Source organism: Streptopelia decaocto (genome assembly GCF_964273445.1).
Source record: "Streptopelia decaocto genome assembly, chromosome: 1".
In the NCBI taxonomy this organism is placed as follows: domain Eukaryota; kingdom Metazoa; phylum Chordata; class Aves; order Columbiformes; family Columbidae; genus Streptopelia; species Streptopelia decaocto.
Genome location: NC_138663.1, coordinates 115846944 through 115866155, shown reverse-complemented (window position 1 = coordinate 115866155; position 19212 = coordinate 115846944).

Genomic DNA, 19212 nt, shown 5'->3' with positions numbered 1-19212 from the left:
TCAGTGCTGTTACTGGTGTTTCTTGCCATATAACCTCCTTGGTCTTCACCAGCACATGCACAGTAGTCATAAAAATGGCAATGTGTTACTCTCTGCCATGTTTGTCTTGTTTAGCTTCAACAGTATGAAGATATCAGTTTTTTTAGCATTGCTTCGTTTCAGTGTTTAGTTGTTCAACTCAGCTTTAAGGATTCGTGTCAGAATAAGGTACTTCTACCACAAATGTTTATACAGCAAGCACCATAAAGCAATTCAAAAGCAGATCAACCTCATGTTTTAATATCAAGCCCCTCTCCTATTCAGTTTCACTTCCTCTCTGTGTTTCAGTTAAACTTACGATGTTGAAATCCCCTTTGTGGGCAGGTATTTCTGGTTCCTCTTATTTTTCTGTCATGCTACTTGCTTTTGTATACAGACACCTTTAAAAAAAAAAAAAAAACTTCTCTGTTATGTTATTCAGAGATTCTTGCTTTATTTTCAGTGTCTGGTGTAGCTAGTGGAAGCATATAAGTGTTTATTCTTCCTACTGTGTTACTTGTGGTTTGCTTCTTTGTTCCTTTCTTCTATATGGATTTCAGTGAAACTGGCATAAATAAATGTCTATCCCTTTTTCTCCCCGTGTGAGGGTACCTTTACTACTCCTGATTAAACTGCTGCTGATAGTGTTCTGAAGTCCTCATTCAGCCCCAGTGGAAGAAACTGGATCCTGTGACATACTGGTTTCCATGTATCCAACTTTAGTGGGGTTGTCAGAGTTTCCCGACAGTAACCTTGGCCATCTTGCTGTGATGTTCAAGAGCGTGAGGACTCACTGGGGTGCGTGTTCTTTTCACAGAAGGGAAAGTGAGATGAAGGCCCTTGCCTGACCAGAGCTCTCCCTCCCATCACAGCATCTCTGAAGCCAGGTCAAGGCAGTAAATTTTGAGAACACAACTGCTAAATTACTCAGCTGTATCCCTTCTCCAAAAGGCAAAGCTTAGATTTTGGCATTCAGAATTTTTTTCTTTCCTGTACAATTCACTAGGCAAATAGGAGCTAAGACCACAGTGGTAGTTTGATCTGTTTGGATTAAGACTGGAGAAGATCACAGTGCTTTCACAATTTTGTGGGAGTTTTTTTTTGTGGTGGTAGTGCGTTTCAGTTCACATAATGCCTTCTCACACTGATGCTTCTTCCAGTCCTCTGACTCTTTTAGAATTCACCTGAATGTCTATTTAAATCTTGATACCAGGAAGAACAATATTTTTACTTTCTGGCTCCAGATAACTACTAGGAAAGCCTCACTGTCTACTATATTCTGTGAAGAATACTTCCGAACTCTGAGCTGTGTTTTCTTGTCTGTGTTTATTCTTTCTGTGCAAATCAAGACTGAAAGAACCAAAAGGATGCTTTTAATCTGACCCTGACGGACTTGCAGCATGTGTTGTCATATCAGTACACAACAGTGACAAATACATTCTGTAAGTTTCTTACCTCCAGGCTTTTTTAAAAGTTTCTAAAACTGCAGTAATATTTAAAACCTGAGGTGGTGAGGCAACTAAAAAACAAAGCCCTGCTTGAAATAGAACAGAATAGTGAATGGGTTGCTTTAATTGCCCAAAAGTGTGAATAGGCACTCTAAATGGGAGAGCTCCATCCATTGGGCAGATGGCTTGTAATTTAACTGTGGAAACCTTCTGTAAGTTGGACCTCCCTCATTGTCCTGAGTGACTGAGTAGACCATGTCTTGTGCACAGCTCCTTTCTGGAGCTGTTTGGTGGATGGGGGCTGATGAGGCTGTGGCTGTCTTCCCAGCTCTGTGCTGCACAAAGGAATTCCTTGAGGAGTTACCTATGGAATGTGAGGGCACAAGGAAGGTGCTGAGTGAGGGACTTGGAGCAGTCTTTTTGGAAACCTTCCAGCAGGCACCTTTTCTTTCCCTTAGCATGAGCAAACAGTTTTCCAAAGATGTAAATGCACCTGGGACTTCTCACTAGAAGTATCCTCTGAACAATATGCTTTGGTGTCTGACTTGAAGTATATTGGTGGGCTTGTCCAGTTTTACTCTGTAAATACCCCTGTGAGTTTCGCACCTGAAGTGGTGTTTCAGGCAAGATGGACTGGCCTGGGACCTCTGTATTGTATCTCTCTGGACATTTCATGTAGGGCTGGGCTGTAACACAACTCTTGTAGCATAGAAGTGCTTTCTATGCAGTGCTGCAGCACTGGTAGAGTCTGTCTGTCCTGGGGTTGTTTGTACTGTGACATGTTGGGTTTTTTTACAATAAACTGGAAGACTACCCTTGGTTGTGGGTGTTTGCAAAACAAAGCTCCACTAAAGCAGTGTTGAGCTTAAGTGGTCCTGTGGCTAGTCAGCTGCTTGTAAAAGCACCAAACCAAAATTGTAAAAAGCCTTGAGATGCAGCTTAACATTGGCATTTTTCTCTTGCTGTGTCACTTACAGCTCTGGTGGTAGCTCAAAGACGATGCTGAATTGTTAGATGAGAAGACTGCTCATGTTTTTAAGGAAGTGCCACACCATTGCTTGGCTGGCATGATAGTTGCTGTCTATGTTACACATATACAGCAGCAGGTTTTAGTCTGAAGGCTTTAAGGAACAGTTGCTACTCCTACACATTAACAAACTTCATCCTTTGAAGTTGGTAATTTTTCTTGCTACTTTTAAAGTTTTGTTCTGTAGGTTGTTGCTAAGTAACACCCGCACATACTCTATTTCCCTTCCATGTGCTCTGAATGCCAGTCTTCCATGCAAAACACCTTTCCAAAATTAGTGTCTGTCAAGCTCCTGAAAGGTAGTGATGCTGTGATTCAAGTCAATCATGTTGCCTCCTGTAGGTGTTCATTCTCCCATCAAAAGACACTTGCAGAATCACTAATATGGTGAATCTCTGATTCTTTTTAGCTGCAAGAAAACAGTACCTTCTGAAACACATGCTAATTCCAGAAAGAGAAGTAAATTGTAGGGGGCACACTTACAATACCAATTTGTTCATCATGGTCATAATATTAATATATCTCTTTAAAGCTTTGTTTTGTATAACAGTAAGAGTTCTGGTAAGAGCTGGGCTGAGACTGGACATGGCACTTAGTGCCATGATCTAGTAAACGGACTAGAGTTGGACCAAGGGTTGGACTCAATGATCTCTGAGGTCTTTTCCAACCCAGTCGATTCTGTGATTCTGTGTGATTCTGTGAATGATTAGGTAGGTAGTTTTCCTGTGTCCCAAGGCTGGCAAACCAATACCTGGATGGGTATGCACTGAGGTTTTTAGTGAGGGACAAGCATTGAAAAGATGTGAGGGGAAGCGTTATCAAAGAATACATGGAACTTCCCCATTCATTTAGTCTGCTTTATCTCATAGAGGGAAGGTTCTATACCTTCACTTCTCCCACCTCTAGTAATTTGGTATACTCTTCCGCTAGACATATGTGCTATATTGAGTATTTTTCTTCTTTTGTTCACCTGTACTTGTTCCCTGGTTGTTTGTATAGCCTGGGCAGGTGAGCTGTGCCTGTTTTGAGAAGAGTATGAGCAGCTGAACAGGGCATCATGTATACTGAGACCAGGAGCTGCTTCCTTCCCTGTTTCCCAAAGTTAACTTGGGCAATACACATGCAAAGGAGTCTGTCAGACTTGCACAGAGAACTCTGGATAATTGTAGTCTCTCCAAAATAGCCACATAAAAGGCATTAAAACCCCAGCAGCACAGCCAAGAACAGCTCATCTTTGTAGCTGCAGCCTTTCCAATTAACAGAAAATGAATGAAAGTAAAAGTAAACAAGCCTGCCACTGCCTTTTGTCTACTTATATAAGCCTGGACAACTGCTGCAAAGCATGGTGGTGTGGTTTGTCATGGTTACTACAGAACTGATTCATGAGCTGTAGGATTAGGAATTGCAACAACCCTTCCTGATGTCTACTTCTACTTAGAGCTAGATAGATAAAGATGTGAAAGTAAGTTGTGCCTCTTGTAATGGCCTATCTGTGTGCTTTGCAGAAGGTTCTTGATCCTTTCTGTCACTCAGTACATTCTGGGTCTGAACAGCTTCCCAAGAGCTGTGACTTTGCTGCTGACAGGTGTTTAGCTGCTCTCAGCTATTGGTACAGCTTCCTCACAAGGGGAGGAGGAGGGGCAGGGGCTGAGCTCTTCTTCCTGCTATTCCATTGGGTTCTCACATTGGTCACCAGAGAGATGTGCCAGGGAAGGTTTAGGTTGGACATTAGGAAAAGATTCTTCCCCCAGAGGGTGGTGAAGCACTGGAACAGGCTCCTCATGGAGGTGTCACGGCCCCAAGCCTGACAGTGTTCAAGAAGAGACTGGACAAGCCCTCAGACACATGGTGTGAACTGTGGGGTTGTCCTGTGCAGGGACAGGAGTTGGACTCGATGATCCTTGTGGGTCCCTTGAAACTCAGGATATTCTATGATACAGCTTCTGCCAACATTTTGGGTACTCTTTTGTGCAGAGTTCACTCCCTTGCTAAATAGAGCTATCAGCTTTTGTTCTATAGCACATGAAGTTGTTAGACTAAACCAGCATAGGCATTTAATCACACTTGGTTAACTGCCTGTGGCTTACCTGGAACAATAAGAGAAATATAACTGAAGCCCTATATGTGACAGCAACATGGAAGCGGCTGGAGCAATAAAGGGTGTTCATTGCATACTGTGTATCATTCACCATGTACTGTGTATCCTGCTGGTCTTGTTATCAGTCCCCTGAAACTTTTATGCCACTCAAAAGGTAGTGGTGCTCCATATTTTTCCTTCAGCTACAGTGGATAATGATGAAAATAAGGATTTTGCTTTGTAGTTAGGTATTTCAGAAGCAAAATTTTCATAGAGGATTTTCACCTTAAGTGAACTCTGTGGTAATTTAGAAAGACATGGATTTACATGGTGGAATAGGCTGCCAAGCTTCTGGGTTTCTTTGTATTTAATAATGTTATGAAAAACAAAACCCTTATAGTGGCCAAAGTCCCTTCAGTTCTCCCCTAACAAGGACAGTGTGATTTAATGTTTCTCTTGGAGTCAAGCTTTCGCTGTGTTGTGGGACCACAAAAGAAACTTGCTGTCCAGAATACATGTTCTAAATGTTGGGGATCTTTATTTGCCCTGTAGTGTCCCTGTTTTGCAGATGAAGAGTGGAGGCACAGCCTCCACATTAAAGGCCAGCCTTTCCCCTCTGACCCCTGCCCAAAGGAAAATCAGGTTTGAATGGAACTCTCTGAAATGCTTCATCTCTCGAGTTGCTTCTCAGCCCTGAGAGAAGGAACACATTTCTACAAAACCTGCAGAGAACTGAAATTGAGTTTGTTGTCTGTGTTTAAGAGAAGTTGGAAGGTGGAGGAGAGGATCTGAGTTTTGGAAGTTTTTGGATGCTGATCAGAAGAGAGAGTTCTTGCCTTTACTGCCATAGCCCACAAAAATTGGAATCTAACCCAAGGAAGTGGGGGACCCACATTTATTGCCTGCAGATTGCCCCGACCCCCAGGTTTTAGACTGCTTGGCAGTAATATTGCTATGCTGCAAAGAAATGGAAGTTCATACATCCAAAGAGTAGAACCACAACTATGATGTGGTCAAAACATACATGACTGAAATAGAGGGTAGCTTGATGTAGAAGACCTGGCTCCTGAGAGTGCTAGGCATGTTGTCTTAAAGAGCAATTGGATGCATCAGCCCTAGGAGCAGGATTGTTGTGATGATGCTTTGTTTCTCAAGGACCTCCTCCTAACAGTATGTTTTGTTTTCACTGCTGTTGAAGGACAAGATGAGCTTGGTCCAGTGTTAGTAATGAGGGCACAGGACTGGAATCTTTCTTTCCTTTTGCTTCCTCATTGTCCTCTGAACTTTGCTACTCTCTGCCCCAGAACAACTGAAGTGGGAGTATGACCACCCCCCAAAATCTGGGAGGTACTAGAGACTGAAAATTCATCAGGTTTTAAGTGAACTAAAAGAACAAGAACAGTAATTTTGTTGGTTTCTTCTGCATTATGGAGTCTCAAAAATATAAAGTTTTGAGTTCAGCAGATAATGCAGTAGGATGTTATTAAACATAGCTGATGCTTCAGCTGCCCGTGACTGTGATCCCAGGAACTCTTGTTGGTGTTTAATGGGGTCTGTGGTACAAAGGTGAGCACCTATATAGGTATTCACGATGTGCAGTACTACCAGAACAAAAGTATAAACTCCCTCAGAAAGGGATTTAACCACAGATAGACTTCCTTGAATGCTGTGTTGACATTAATTGTTTATCTGTTCAGACTAGTCATATTTGGAAACACTGTTCTATTCTGACATATGACTTTTCCCAGGAGCAGCAAGACTCACAACGAAGATTTCACAATAAAGAAAATTCTGTTCTTTGTGGGAATGTTATAGTGAAGCCATGACAACTCATTTGGCACATGATTGTTTTGTTTTCAGCAACGATTTTTCCCTCCTCCCTGCCATCCCTACACATTTTTTGTGTTTCCATGCATCGGAGTTTTGTTTGGTGGATTTTTGTTTTTTTTTTTTCAGGAGGGTGAGGGTGGATCACTTTAAGCTTAGCCTCTTGGCTATCCCCTTAGAAACTATGCAATAGGTATCAAAAACCTGAATCCAGACTTGTGTGTTTTGCTGTCACCACCAGCGGTGGAGATGCTCCTAATTTAGGACCATGTGAACAAGTTCAGCATCAGGCCCTCAGGAGCTGCTGAGCTGGTGCTGTGCTGAAGTTACACATCCTGCTCCAGGTGAAGCGGGGGCTTGTGGTGTGAAATATGGAGAGGTGACACAAGCATATAGGCAATAGCTTAAATACGAGGTAGTGATTCCAAACATGCATGACTGGAAAGGTTGATATATCTGCAGTCACTAGTGAGGCCAGTGAAGATCAGACACCAGGACCATTCTGTGGCTCAGCGCTGATGGCATGTTAGTGCAGGGTCTATTCTGAAGTCAGTGGTACTTCTGCAGGTTGCAGTTGACATGTCTAATCTTTTTGGACTTAACTGCAGTGCATTCTTTTGAAGTGGAAATTATTTTTACCTTCTAACACCAGTTCCTTTTCTAAGGTACCAAGCTAATTAACCAGATGACAGTAAGTTATATTACGGATGGCAGTCTAAATGCAAAAAAGCCTAATGACTTTTCAGTTACCTTCCCTGGAGTTGAAGTGGATATTTTGAGCAGTGTAACACATATGGTGAAATCTAGTCTTCACTATAGTTCTTGGAAATCTTCTCAATGATCACAGTTTGTACCCACCTAAAATTCCTAAGCTGCAAAGAGGTTGGCATTCTCCTGCTTCAGTGTTTGCTGCCCCATCCAAATATTCTCACTGCATCTTGGAGCTGGAGAAGCACAAGGTTCTACTTTCAAAGAAGAAAGGAGAGAGGCGGGAGATTTTCAGAGATGTGATTGTGAGGATAGAAAATAAAACCATGGTGGCATTGCCAACACCTCCAAAGCATTTCTGAAAAAGCTGGTAGGCCAGCCTTAGTCTGAATATTTTTGCTGCATGTCGCTGAAACTATGGTTCAGGTTATGTTGCTGTTACTATTATAAACTCTAGGAAGTGGGTATTTATAAGTGCAGTCAATGTTGCCTCTGAGCAAAAAAAATGGCCTTAAAAGGGAGTTGTCCCAACAGCAAGAATGATTATTTAAAGAAAAAGAAAATGCTGAATTTTTGCTGTTCAGAGAAAGAAAAAGGAAGGAAAAGCAGGGTGGAAAATTAAAGCATTGCCCACACACAAACATTTTTTTTCTTTTGTGACCTTAATCCAAAAGTTACTATTCAGTAGAGTCAGTGATAACTTGTGATGGAAAATGAGTGAATTGCCTTTTTTTGCATACTTAATTAACTGGTTTTGTTTAATTAGAAAAAAATACAGTAGCACATCAGCAGAAATGCATTGTCACTGATAGCATTGTAGTATTCTACTGCTCATGGTCACTAAAGTCAAGAGCAGGCTCTTAATATTTCATTTGCACCTCTATTTTGTTCAGTAGTACCCTAATGCCTTGCTACTGCACAAGAGAGAGATGGTTGTGAGTACATTCAGGGGATCTCCCCAGCCCCCCGCTCTGGGGGAGAGGGGTGCTGGATCATGGCTGGGGTGGAGGGCAAGAAGGAGGTGGGCATGGAGGGACCTGGGACTGTAGGACCCCACCAAGACAGGTGCCTCCAAAAATAGGTAACCACTAAGTAAGGTTTACGAAGTTTTAACATTGGCATAGAATACAATATAATCCATAACAGGGACTTGAGTTCACTTAAACCCTGCTTCAGACCTGGTTTTAATTAACATCATTCATAAATCACATGCTTTCCAGACATCTCCAGTTTCCATGACATCTATTTCTCTACTTTCAGGTCTGATGCTTTCTGCCCATTCTAATCTTTCTCTTGTTCCTTCCTCACACAGGGCTACTCTTGAGGAACTTATTGTCATGAGACAGAAAGCGAAGCTGCTGCTGGGATTTCTCATTCATGACTGGAATTTCTCTTTCCCTCCCCAGCTGCTGTTTATAGCAAGATACTGGCACTTTCTGTCTGCTTCTCCTGGGTTCCTTGATAGATTAGTTGCTTTCAGAAGAATCAAGTGCAGTGCTCCAATTGCGTGGGTGTGCACATATTTATCCATCCAGCTATCACTAATGCACATGTACTGTGTGACAGGATGAAGCTGAGGAACATCTGCCCAGATAGCTAGCACTCATGTCCTGTGTAGTATGTGCCTCAAAATAGCGTCACCTGTAGTCCTCTTAACAGAAGATCCTTTCTAAAGTGAAACTTCCAAAAACAAACAAAAAAACAAACATGTTTCGAGCCCTTGGAATTGTAAAGCATGAACAAGCAATTTTTCCTTCTGCAATGTGAAACAAAAAAAAAAAAAACCTTCGAACTATAACAACATTTTAAAATGTATTGAGAGGCATGGGGAGGCAAAGAAATGAGACAAGATTTTTACAAACACCACTGTAACATTGAAGCGTTGTTGAGGCCATTTGTACAGCACAGCATGGAACACATCCTGGCCTCCTTGTGGCTGCAATTACAAACCAGTCCCTCACATGCTGCCTCCTGCCATTTCAGGTTGTGTTTGCATCCACATTGCTTAGGTTGTGTTTACCAGCAAAACTTTTTCTTCCTCAGAAAAGAGGAAAGCAATAGCAGCCTGTACTTGCTAAGGTACTCAGAGTGTTCTGCAGGGCCAGCTCTAACACTGTGCCAAAGCTATGGCAGGCTCTCCTGTCTCAGCCTTATTGTGGCCTTGTTGTGCTGTGGCGGCAGTTCACCTTGCAGGGTGGTTCTAGCAGACAGGAGAAAAGCTAAAATGCACCCAGGGTTACATAGCTGACCTAGGTAAACTACTGCTGTTAAAGCTAATTCGATGCGGCATTTCCCTGTGCCAACTTTGTGTCACAGTGCTACCTGGCTAGAGAGTAATGCTGCAGCTGGAGTTTTTAGGTCAACCTGAAGGAGCAAGAGCAAGCCTTTGTGCCTGTGCATTGAGGTTTCTGTTTAGGTTGATTTAAGTTTTATATATTCTGGTTTTGGTTTGTGCTAATCTGCTCATCACAACATCATATTTGTTGTTCCCCAAAGCTGTGAGAGTAAGTATTGGGAAGCCGAAGGATATCACTGAACAGAGAAAAAGTCATAGGTGAGAAATATAGAACTCTGAAAAGATCTTCTCCACTGAGTATTCAAAGTGGGGCCACTAAGGTGGAGAGTTTGGGTGAGGAATTTCCTGTAGTAACTCACAAGGGGTGAAGCTGGAACTGCTACATCAGTTTTTCTCCTTTATGATCAATTGTGATGTAAATGCTGATGGCTGCTTAACAGGCAAAACAAAGTAGGGAAATGATGAGTCATATGTACTCATAGCTTGTCTGACCAAGTAATGTGCAAGTCAAGTTTGATTTAAGTGCGGCAGAACTTTCCCCCAAGGATTGTGCTCACAAGGCAGGACCACAGGAGGCTGATGAGGGCTTTGGATCAGCATCTGTGGACCGCCCCCAAGTAGACAATTTTCATGACTGTCCAGGTTCAGCATCGATTGTCGTAAAGAAATTCACCTTACAGTAACCTTCACTGGAGCATGTTGAGAAACACGGCAGGGGGAACGTTTTCTACTGCTCTTCAAGGGCACGATCATATTTCTCCTGATGTGGGAGAATATATCCTCCCTAGGGAGAGAAAGCACCTACAGCTCTCTGGCAGCTGGGAAGAACTGGCTGGCTGCCCTTCCCATCTGAGAGGTTTATAGAAGATTTGGTTTCCCCACTGTCACACTGAGATACCCCAGGAAGCTTTCTGCTCCAGTGACTGCAGTTCAGGTGGCAAAAGCACCTTTAACATTTGCCTTTCAAAGCATCATCTAAATTATTTATCTTTGGATTATCTTATGTGCTATTGCAATATTTTTTTGTTTAATTCCTTTAGTAAAAGGATTCTCTTTCGCAGCAAAGTACTTTCTCCACAAAAGGAAGGATATCCATGCTGGCAGTTAGACAGCACTTGTTAGGAAGTTGATAACACAATTCCCAGTGACTTCAGCACACCCAGGAATGAAACCCGAAGTGCATGTAAATCACTGCAGGTATCTGTAAGTGCAGCAGCATGAACTTAAACTGTAATGTTCACAGCAAGCATACCCAGCTGTAGCTCAGAAATATTGTCCTTTGCCTGCAGCTGTTCTGAAGGCTGATGTGAAGCCTGGTCCAAGCTGCCTGCTCTCAGCTGCTGGGATGTTATTGAAACAGGTGTATGGGAAACAAGTCATGGTTGTTCAAACCAGCCAGAAATTGGGGGAAACCAATTCTAGAAACCAAGGTGCTATGTGTGTATATAGCAAAGGCACAATCCTTTGAAACTCTGCAGTGCAAAAGATACAGTTAGGAATGTACTGCAAAGGGAACCAGAACATCATTTTGCAGTTTTGAAAACTACTGTTTGAATAAGCAATCCAGTTCCCAATTCAGAACTAAAATAGCTTTCCTGTTAGTGCAGCAGTCTGTCACAGTTGGCAACAAAAGTTTTCCCTTTCGGTTGACTCTAGGTTTAAGTAATAATAAGACTATGACTAAAGTGCAGTTTGTCTTCACAAAAGGCCTTTTTTTGCACATGCTTTATTAAACGGCTGCCCCATCATTTCAACATTGTAGATTTAGATGTTTTTTTAAATGCACCTAATATGAGGTGCCATTTGAAACATGAGTACATTTTCTACCTAAGTTTAGGTAAATATATCTTGGGCATCTGCTCTCACTCCCAGAAAGTCACTTCGTACTTAATCACTTGGCTAATAAAGATTAAAGATCTGATTCAGACTTTTCTTACAACCGGTGACATAAATCAGTAGGAGCATTACTGACTACAGGCTTTTATTTACTTCTGATTATATTACTAATTCAAACTTTAATATTACTTAAAGAAAGCAGATGCCAGGCAAAGCAGTGGGAAATGTCCTATTATTCAGTTAATAGGGCTTCAGTGAGCTGGTCAAAGGCTGCTGCTCCTGGAATAACTTAGAAAAAGGTGATTGAGGAACCTGGGGAAGTTTGAGTGGACTCAGTGTCACTGAGCAAGCGTGTCCAGTCAAGCAGCATCAGCCAGCAAAGCGCTGGGGCACACGAGTGGCAGGGAGGAACTCTGAAGCACATCTGGAGATTTCTGCAAACGTGCTTTTCATGAGACACGCTGCAGTGTCCACTGTGGTGCAAGAGGTGGGGTTTGAAAGGAGCAGGAATAATCAAAAGTGCAGCTCATCCCAAGGTGAACCAGGAGCAGTGCAGCAAGGAATCTCAGCCATCAGCCTTCACATGTCTGAAATAGAAAGTTCTTAGGAAAAAATTGCAGAGATCAATGTCCGAGCAATCCTGATGTATGAATTGCTTATGAAAGAAACTAATTCTTTTCCTGAATTCGGCCAGACTTGAGAAACAATCCATCAGATTTGGAATGAGCTGTTGGATTGATTAAACACAAATGTAATTAGCTCTTTCTCTTTTGCTTGATGCTTATCATTGAAAATGATGAGGAAGCAGGAGAGAGCTCTACTGAAATACTACTGTATTACACTTAAGAAAAATGCATGGTTGTTCTGTTTATAGACTGCACCATAGCTGTAATCTCGAGTAACCAATAAGGAACTTTACCATCAGCAAAGCTAAATAAGAACAACCTAGTCATTGTGTCTTAGCAGTTTGCTTATTGCTGTAAAAACACAAAATGCTTGTATTTATTTATAAAGGATGTAGAGTGCACTAGGGGCTCCTGTGACTAAAGGAGCTGTCCTCCAGTGTAATTTAAACTTCCTTGCTCATTCATAACCACAACCACAAGGTTAAACTGACCTTCTCTGTTCTTCTGAGTTTCATCCCTGAAAAATGCACTGAACTCCCACCCCTGCCAAAACTAAGGATTTTCCTTTCACATCAGTTTTAAGGCAAATACAGAACCCTGTCCCAGGTATGTGACTAAGTCTTAGTCATGTAAATAGAAGTTTCATCTTGAAAAAGCCAATATGTGTCCTTCCTTCTTTCAGCAAATGACAGATTTCTCTCTTGAAAACTCTGTCCTAGTGGTAGGAAAATTAACATATCAGCCTCAATCCTTCTTGGTGGCACTGTAAACACCTGAACCAAAAGAGTGAAAAGCTTGAAGAAAATGTGTTGTTCTCAGCCCATGACAACAGAGAAGCAAAACGTTGCATGAGGTGTCAGAGCAGGCCTCGTGAAGGGAGTCAAGAGCTCCAAAGAGAAGGATCTGTCCTCTCTGCTTCTTGAGAGTCTGGGATCTTCACCATGCTCTCCCCCAGGAAATACCAATTCAGGAGATTCTGATCCAGTGCAGAATTTTTGACTGCGACAGGCAGTAAAGAAAGTTGCTTAGAGAAGCTCAGAGAATGAGATTTTAAATTTTGGATTTGGCAAACGCTGCTCTGATTTCTCACTCTTGAAACAATGTGCTCTGGGACGAGCATTAGAGGTTCACTAGTAAATCAGTCCAGTGGCATCTAATTCCCAAATAACAGGATTGAGTTGCAATTGAAAGTTAGGTACTGATGGAGACTAAGCCCTGATTAGACGTCATATATATGCATGTATACATGCATATATATCCTTAGAGAAGAAGCTACTGCACTGGCTGCACTGACACATCTCATCTAATGGCTGTCATACAGAAAGGGGAAACATACCCGTGACAAACCACCACATATTAGTTATTTTCAGGCCCCATGATGTAATACGTTTTTTCCAAGCACTATTGCATTAAGTTTCTCTTTCTTGAGTTTCTTTTTCCTCTAGAAGAAAAAGAAACTTAGCAAGTCCTGCAAAGCACAGTTAATCAATGACTGGACTGTGTCCAACTTACTCAAGTACGTGAGAATGCATGGGAGAAATGGATTGATTATTAAAAAGTCAAGCCTTATAGGAAGTCAAGGAAAAATATCAGCAGCTATTTTAGATGTTTTTCTTACTCTCAGTTTTTTAACCAGATTGTTTAAAGGCATGTTAACCCAAGTGTGAAATGTATTTATCATTTCCATTACACGACCAGTTTTGTGTCAATAGGAAATTCACTGTTTCAGAGACAATATCTTAATTTTTTTTAGAATAATCTACAGCAAAAGCATAATCCATCACCATTGGAGGTGGTGAAGAAGTTTTTAAAAAATTGAGAAGGAAACCTGAAATGCCAAATACCTATATTAGCACACTCTAGTCTATGACTTACAATTAAGACATCTGAACGTAAATGGTCATGTCATGGTCTTGAAATATTTCTAAGCACTCTCTGTCCTTAGAAGATACTGCATATATGTTACTCAGTGTAGGAGAGCACAAAAGGTGTTCAGAGCACCCGCCTTACCCTCCCTGTGCTGCTAGGCTTGCTCTCTTAACGTAAGCTATATGATTGTTTTTCATTCATTGTGTTTCTGATACCAATTTCATAGCTAAAGCAATTAAGGCTACACCAGGTGGGACAGCAGGGACCATTTAAAAAACATAGTCTAGCTATGGGTGATGCAATAGGCCAATTTATCAGCTTCTGCCTTGGTATCAAAGGGAACAGATAAGGCAGAAGACAAATCATGGTCCTGCATCTTCACTTCTCAGCTGTGAGCTCACAGCTCAATTTTTGTCTACATTTAGAGAATCCAGCTCCTTTTGGCAATTTCGCATTCTTGTTTCATCCCATACCCTGCCTGTGAAGGTTTTACTGGGCTGTGCACTAGCATGGCCACCTTAGTTTGAGCTCTTACAGCTGCCCATCAAGATGAGGCCATGAAGGCTTCAGAACACGCTGCCACCAGGGTACAGGGATGAGAACTTGCGTTTTTATTGTGAACAGTGTATGTAAAGCTCACACTAGTACATCTTCACTGCTGCTGTTACCAGTGCTAGCTAGCATAGAAGTGCTATAGTTTCATTTTACTATGTAGGCAGATTCTTTCCACATCTCCCTCCCACTGGACCTTCCATAACGCAGTAGGGTTTTGTCACATTCTAACATATTTTTCTCCCCATCCTTATGTTTCTCTTTGAAAACTCTCATCACAGGGAGTGCTGAAGCTTAGTGTGACACCATCTGTTTAGCAAACCCAGCCTGGTTTCCAATAGCCCACCTGAAACGCATAGTTACTCCCAGCCTTTCCTTCTGCTAGATTGCTGGCCGAGCAAGCCACCTTGCTTCTTGTTGGTGTCAGCAGCCACAGCCTCCCTGAGCACATCACTGGGGAGAAAGTCTTGTTACACCACCAACATTTGCAGAGTTTCCGTCAACTTCAACAGAGCTAAGATTTCACCCAGGATATCCCTGCTTCCCCCACGAAGCACTGCATAAGCACACATGTAACCCCAAGGTGGGCAACAGGACTGGTTAGTCCAGGACAACGCTGTGGGCACACCAGCTTTCTCCAGCCAAGCCAGACTGCACACATTACACTGTTGTAGCCAAGTGTTGTGTAGCGTAATCTAGGACAGCAACAGCAGAACAAATCTTGCGGATGAGCATCTGGATGTCACCCTCCCATTAACGGGACAGGGGGATAGGAGATGAGGACTATGCAGCTGCTACAACAACATGTGCCCCAGGAAGCCTGCAATGCATAGAGTAGTGCTGACTGAGCACTTGGGCTCTTCAGGTATTCAGCGCACTCAGCGTAAAATGAACCCAAGGGACATATAATGTGGCCTTTGCTAGGAAATGAAAGGAGAAGATCAAGAAAAATAAAAAACCCATATGCTAAATATCTTCTACAGATTCCCCCACAGCCTGGTAAAGTGCGTTGCCAAACTGACCCACCAACTGCACTCTGCACCAAATCATTCTGAAAAGTGACTGCTCCTTTTTTAGGACCAAATTTCCTTCTTTCCCCTTGATGCTCTGTTGTTGGCTCCATCTTTTGCCTTCATACACCATGAAAAGCAAGCAGGAAAAAATAAATCTAAAGGAAAAATTAATAGCATGTTCTGCTAATTAGCAAGTGTTGCTGAGAGTGTTAGCCCCACATCAGAACTGCTGACCCATTTGGGTATATTTTCAAGCACTCTTTCCTTTTTGGCGTTGGCTTGTTCTGTAGCTTCAGCTTAAGCAGTTGCCTTAAAACCTTCATTTTTAAAGCATGCATTGCACTCACCCATCTGGCAACTTTATGTTGTATAATACAAGGGAGTGCACAGTATGTGGCATAAATTACAGACAAGAAGAATGCAATGGCACAGCATGTAGGGTAAATTAAAGCAAGCATTCTTCATGGCCAATAGCAGAGAAGGACAGAACAATTTTGCATCATAAATACAGGAAAAACATGTGTTTTCAAATGAGAATGTATTAATATATACATATATATATATATATATATATATATGCCCTCAGAGGCAGGCAGCCTGTTCCTAATGGCAGCAGCAACTGTGCAAGACCACATAAAGGAATCAAGAAATGGAATAATGCTAGATAACAAGAGGTAACAGATTGCAATAGCAGGACAAAGAAAGAAACCAAATGCTGAGATGGAGCAAGCCCCAGTGGACTTCTAAAAACAAGTGCAAATTGAAAATGAAGGGAGCAGAAAGCACACACAGATCTGAAGGTAGAAAACATTCTGGTCATTTTTTGTGGTATGAATGTATGTAATGCACACTTCTTGTTAGCAACACAGTACGCACCATCAAATGGTTCATAAATGGTATCTACTCGCCATGGCCTGGTGAACTCAGCGTGGCCCTGGGAGCCTTGAGTTTCTGCTCTGAAGATCCAAAATGCTGACCGTCCTATGCCACTCTTCAGCCTCTGTACCATCAGCATTGCACCCCTAGAGGAGAAGGAGTAGGACAATTTGGGTTCCTGAACAAACTCTGCTTGCTAGCACACACCAGAGCATTTACTCTGAGTGTGACATGTTCACTTCTGGGTATCGTACTTGTTGTTGTAGGCAAGGACCTGATCCTGGCTGCAGGATCCTCCCTAGAGTGCTTTGTTGTCACCAGGAGGTCAGGACCAGTGAGGTTGGCAGCACCCCAGAGCAAGGGGCATGGTGCAGAGAGCAATGTGGTGCCATGAAGCTGTGACACTGCTGTCTTCTGCTCAGCACTGAGCTTGTATAGATGGGACAGGTGCAGCCTCCCCACACGTGAGCTTTCACAGCAGCTTACACTGACCTGTGGCAGGACTGGTGCTCTTCCACTGTCCCACCATGGCCCAGTCTTGTGCCAGCATTGCTGCTTATATTGCGGCACTGTGAGTCACTTCAGAGAGTTGACTCTGCTAAACTAACCTTACCAAAAGAAGATGAGCAATTTCAGATCGATCCTACTCTTCTCCTTGCCAGGATGCAGTTACTCAAGCCATGAGCCAGTTGAAGCCACCAAACAGATAATCAGAGGTCTGGATTGGAGGTGTGGGACCATGGAAATTTCAGTTTACATGAAGTTAGGCTACCATGGAATGGTATTCTGGCTCTGTTTTCCTTTCCCACCCTGAGTTGTTTTTGTCAATTGAGAGTATGTTTTTCTCAAGGCAGGGAGTGTTTCCCATTATGTGTTTGTGCATTGCCTAGCAAGTTGGAACCCTGATCTGAGGTGGAAACTTGAGGCCCCACCATAGTACAAATAATAAATGTAATACAGTGAAGAACAGATGCATTCACATATGGTGTATTATAATTCAGACAAATAAAAATTCGTATGTTGTATGTTAAAATCATTCTATATGTGCCACAGTTAGCATAAAAACTGAAAACAAAAGCAGAACCATGAAGAGTCAAGGCATCTAAGAGTAGATACCCTACTTCTGCATCCACAAACACAGACTCCTCTGTGCCCAGTCCTCCTGTGCCAAGGAAATCACCATGCAGCTGTGTCCTGTAACTCTAGTGTTTCCCTGGTTGTGCTGTCATTTTTTTGTAACATTAATTTCAGAATTCCTTTCCAGCTTAAGCAGGCATCTCCCCAGCCAGCCCGCCCCTCAACTGCACATACGCACTTATGGAACTGTACATAAAATGTCTACAACTTCTTCATTTTGCGTGTCTCCTGAAGATCACACCATTTTTCTGTTTTCAAGAATGTGGTGCCTAATGGCAGTGTCATCCTAGGGCAATCTCAGTTTCATTCCCACAGGACTAGGGGTAGGCATCATTGTGACAGAGGGTATTTTTTCCTATACTGTGCTGGCACTGGTAAAAATAGCAACAACAGCTATTTGCAAAAAGGAAAGTTATTTGTGGCGATCTCTGGAATATAGTTATTATTTAACTCTTTTGGAAGAGGAATCTTCAGATGAAAGAAAGAATGACTTCTTAGAGAGTTATAGCTACATGGGAATTCTAAGCTGAATGGTGTAAGTCAGAATCTCATGGGCTGACAAAGGTGGAAAAAATTCTTAAACCATGCCTTCAGTGATTTCTTAAAAAAACACACTAATTACTACATTGGTATGTCAATTTTCAGAAAATTCATTCTGTACATAAAAAGTAAATGCTGTACATTTTGGAAGGTTGCTTTATATGCTTCAAAAATAATTAAGTTGTTTAATTCCTGTTTTAAGCACCAAAGTCACAAGCTTTGCCTCCATGATAATTAACATTCAAAAACAGAGACTTAGCAAGGCTGCCTTTCAACATGGTGATGCATTACAGGAATATAAATTTACACGTACAAACTGGACACACCAAACCCAGCATTCTGACTTTGTTTTACTAAGGTTTACCAGTTTGCACCCTTACACTAATCAATGAAGCACTAAGAAAAAAAGCAGTTTGGACTATTGCCAGAAGTACATCACAGGGAAGAATAAATCAAGGCACTAGTGCCCTATGCCAAGCATTCATTAGTAACTAAAGTTGAACTGAACCTTTTTACAAGCAAGAGAAATAGGTAATCCTGGAAATCGTTTTACTAGCAGCTCTTTATCCCACTTTTCCTTTCCTTGGCAACTAGAGGAAAACAGTCTAAGCAATACATTTGGCACCAAAGTTCTTATGTAGTTTCCACTTTATTAATGGATTTGAATAATGTGCTGAAAATAATATATATAGATAAGATAGACAGTGCCAAGCAAAAGTCATTCACTCCCCCCCAGCTGTTGCCCAGAAGCAGTACATTTTTTTAATAGATATTTGTGATTGGCTGCTCTAGACACAAAAATTAATTTTCTACATCAGTCTCAGCTATCTGCTTGAGAAATCCATTCTAGCACTTAGATGTCACACAGTGATGGTACAGAGGACCACAAGTAGTGCTTTGACTTAAGTGTTGGTGCTAACAACTTAACAAGAAGATAGAACTGAAAAACATCTAGTATTTCTTCATTCAAACCAAAGCAGTCCTTGCCAATACAGTGAAAATCTGTGGGATTAAGTAGCTGAAGAATAGAGCCAGACTCTCTCTAGCCAATGTATGAACTCAAAAGTTTATTTAGGTTGGTGGAGCAGTGCCAGTTTACAACAGCTAAGGATCTGATCCCCCCTTTTTTTTTCCTTTTAAAACAGTCAGAATTAACCAAGATAAACACTTCAGGCCTAAGCTACTGGTTGCCTGAGGAAATATTTTGAAAGGATTCTTGCCCAAAATGCGAATATTTCAAAAACTATCTTCTGGGCACACATTTGATGTATTATTAGAATTGCTGAACATCCTATACAATATCAGCATATCTTGGATCCTGTATGAAAAAGCATGCATCCTGCAACTTTCTGGTACTTTTGC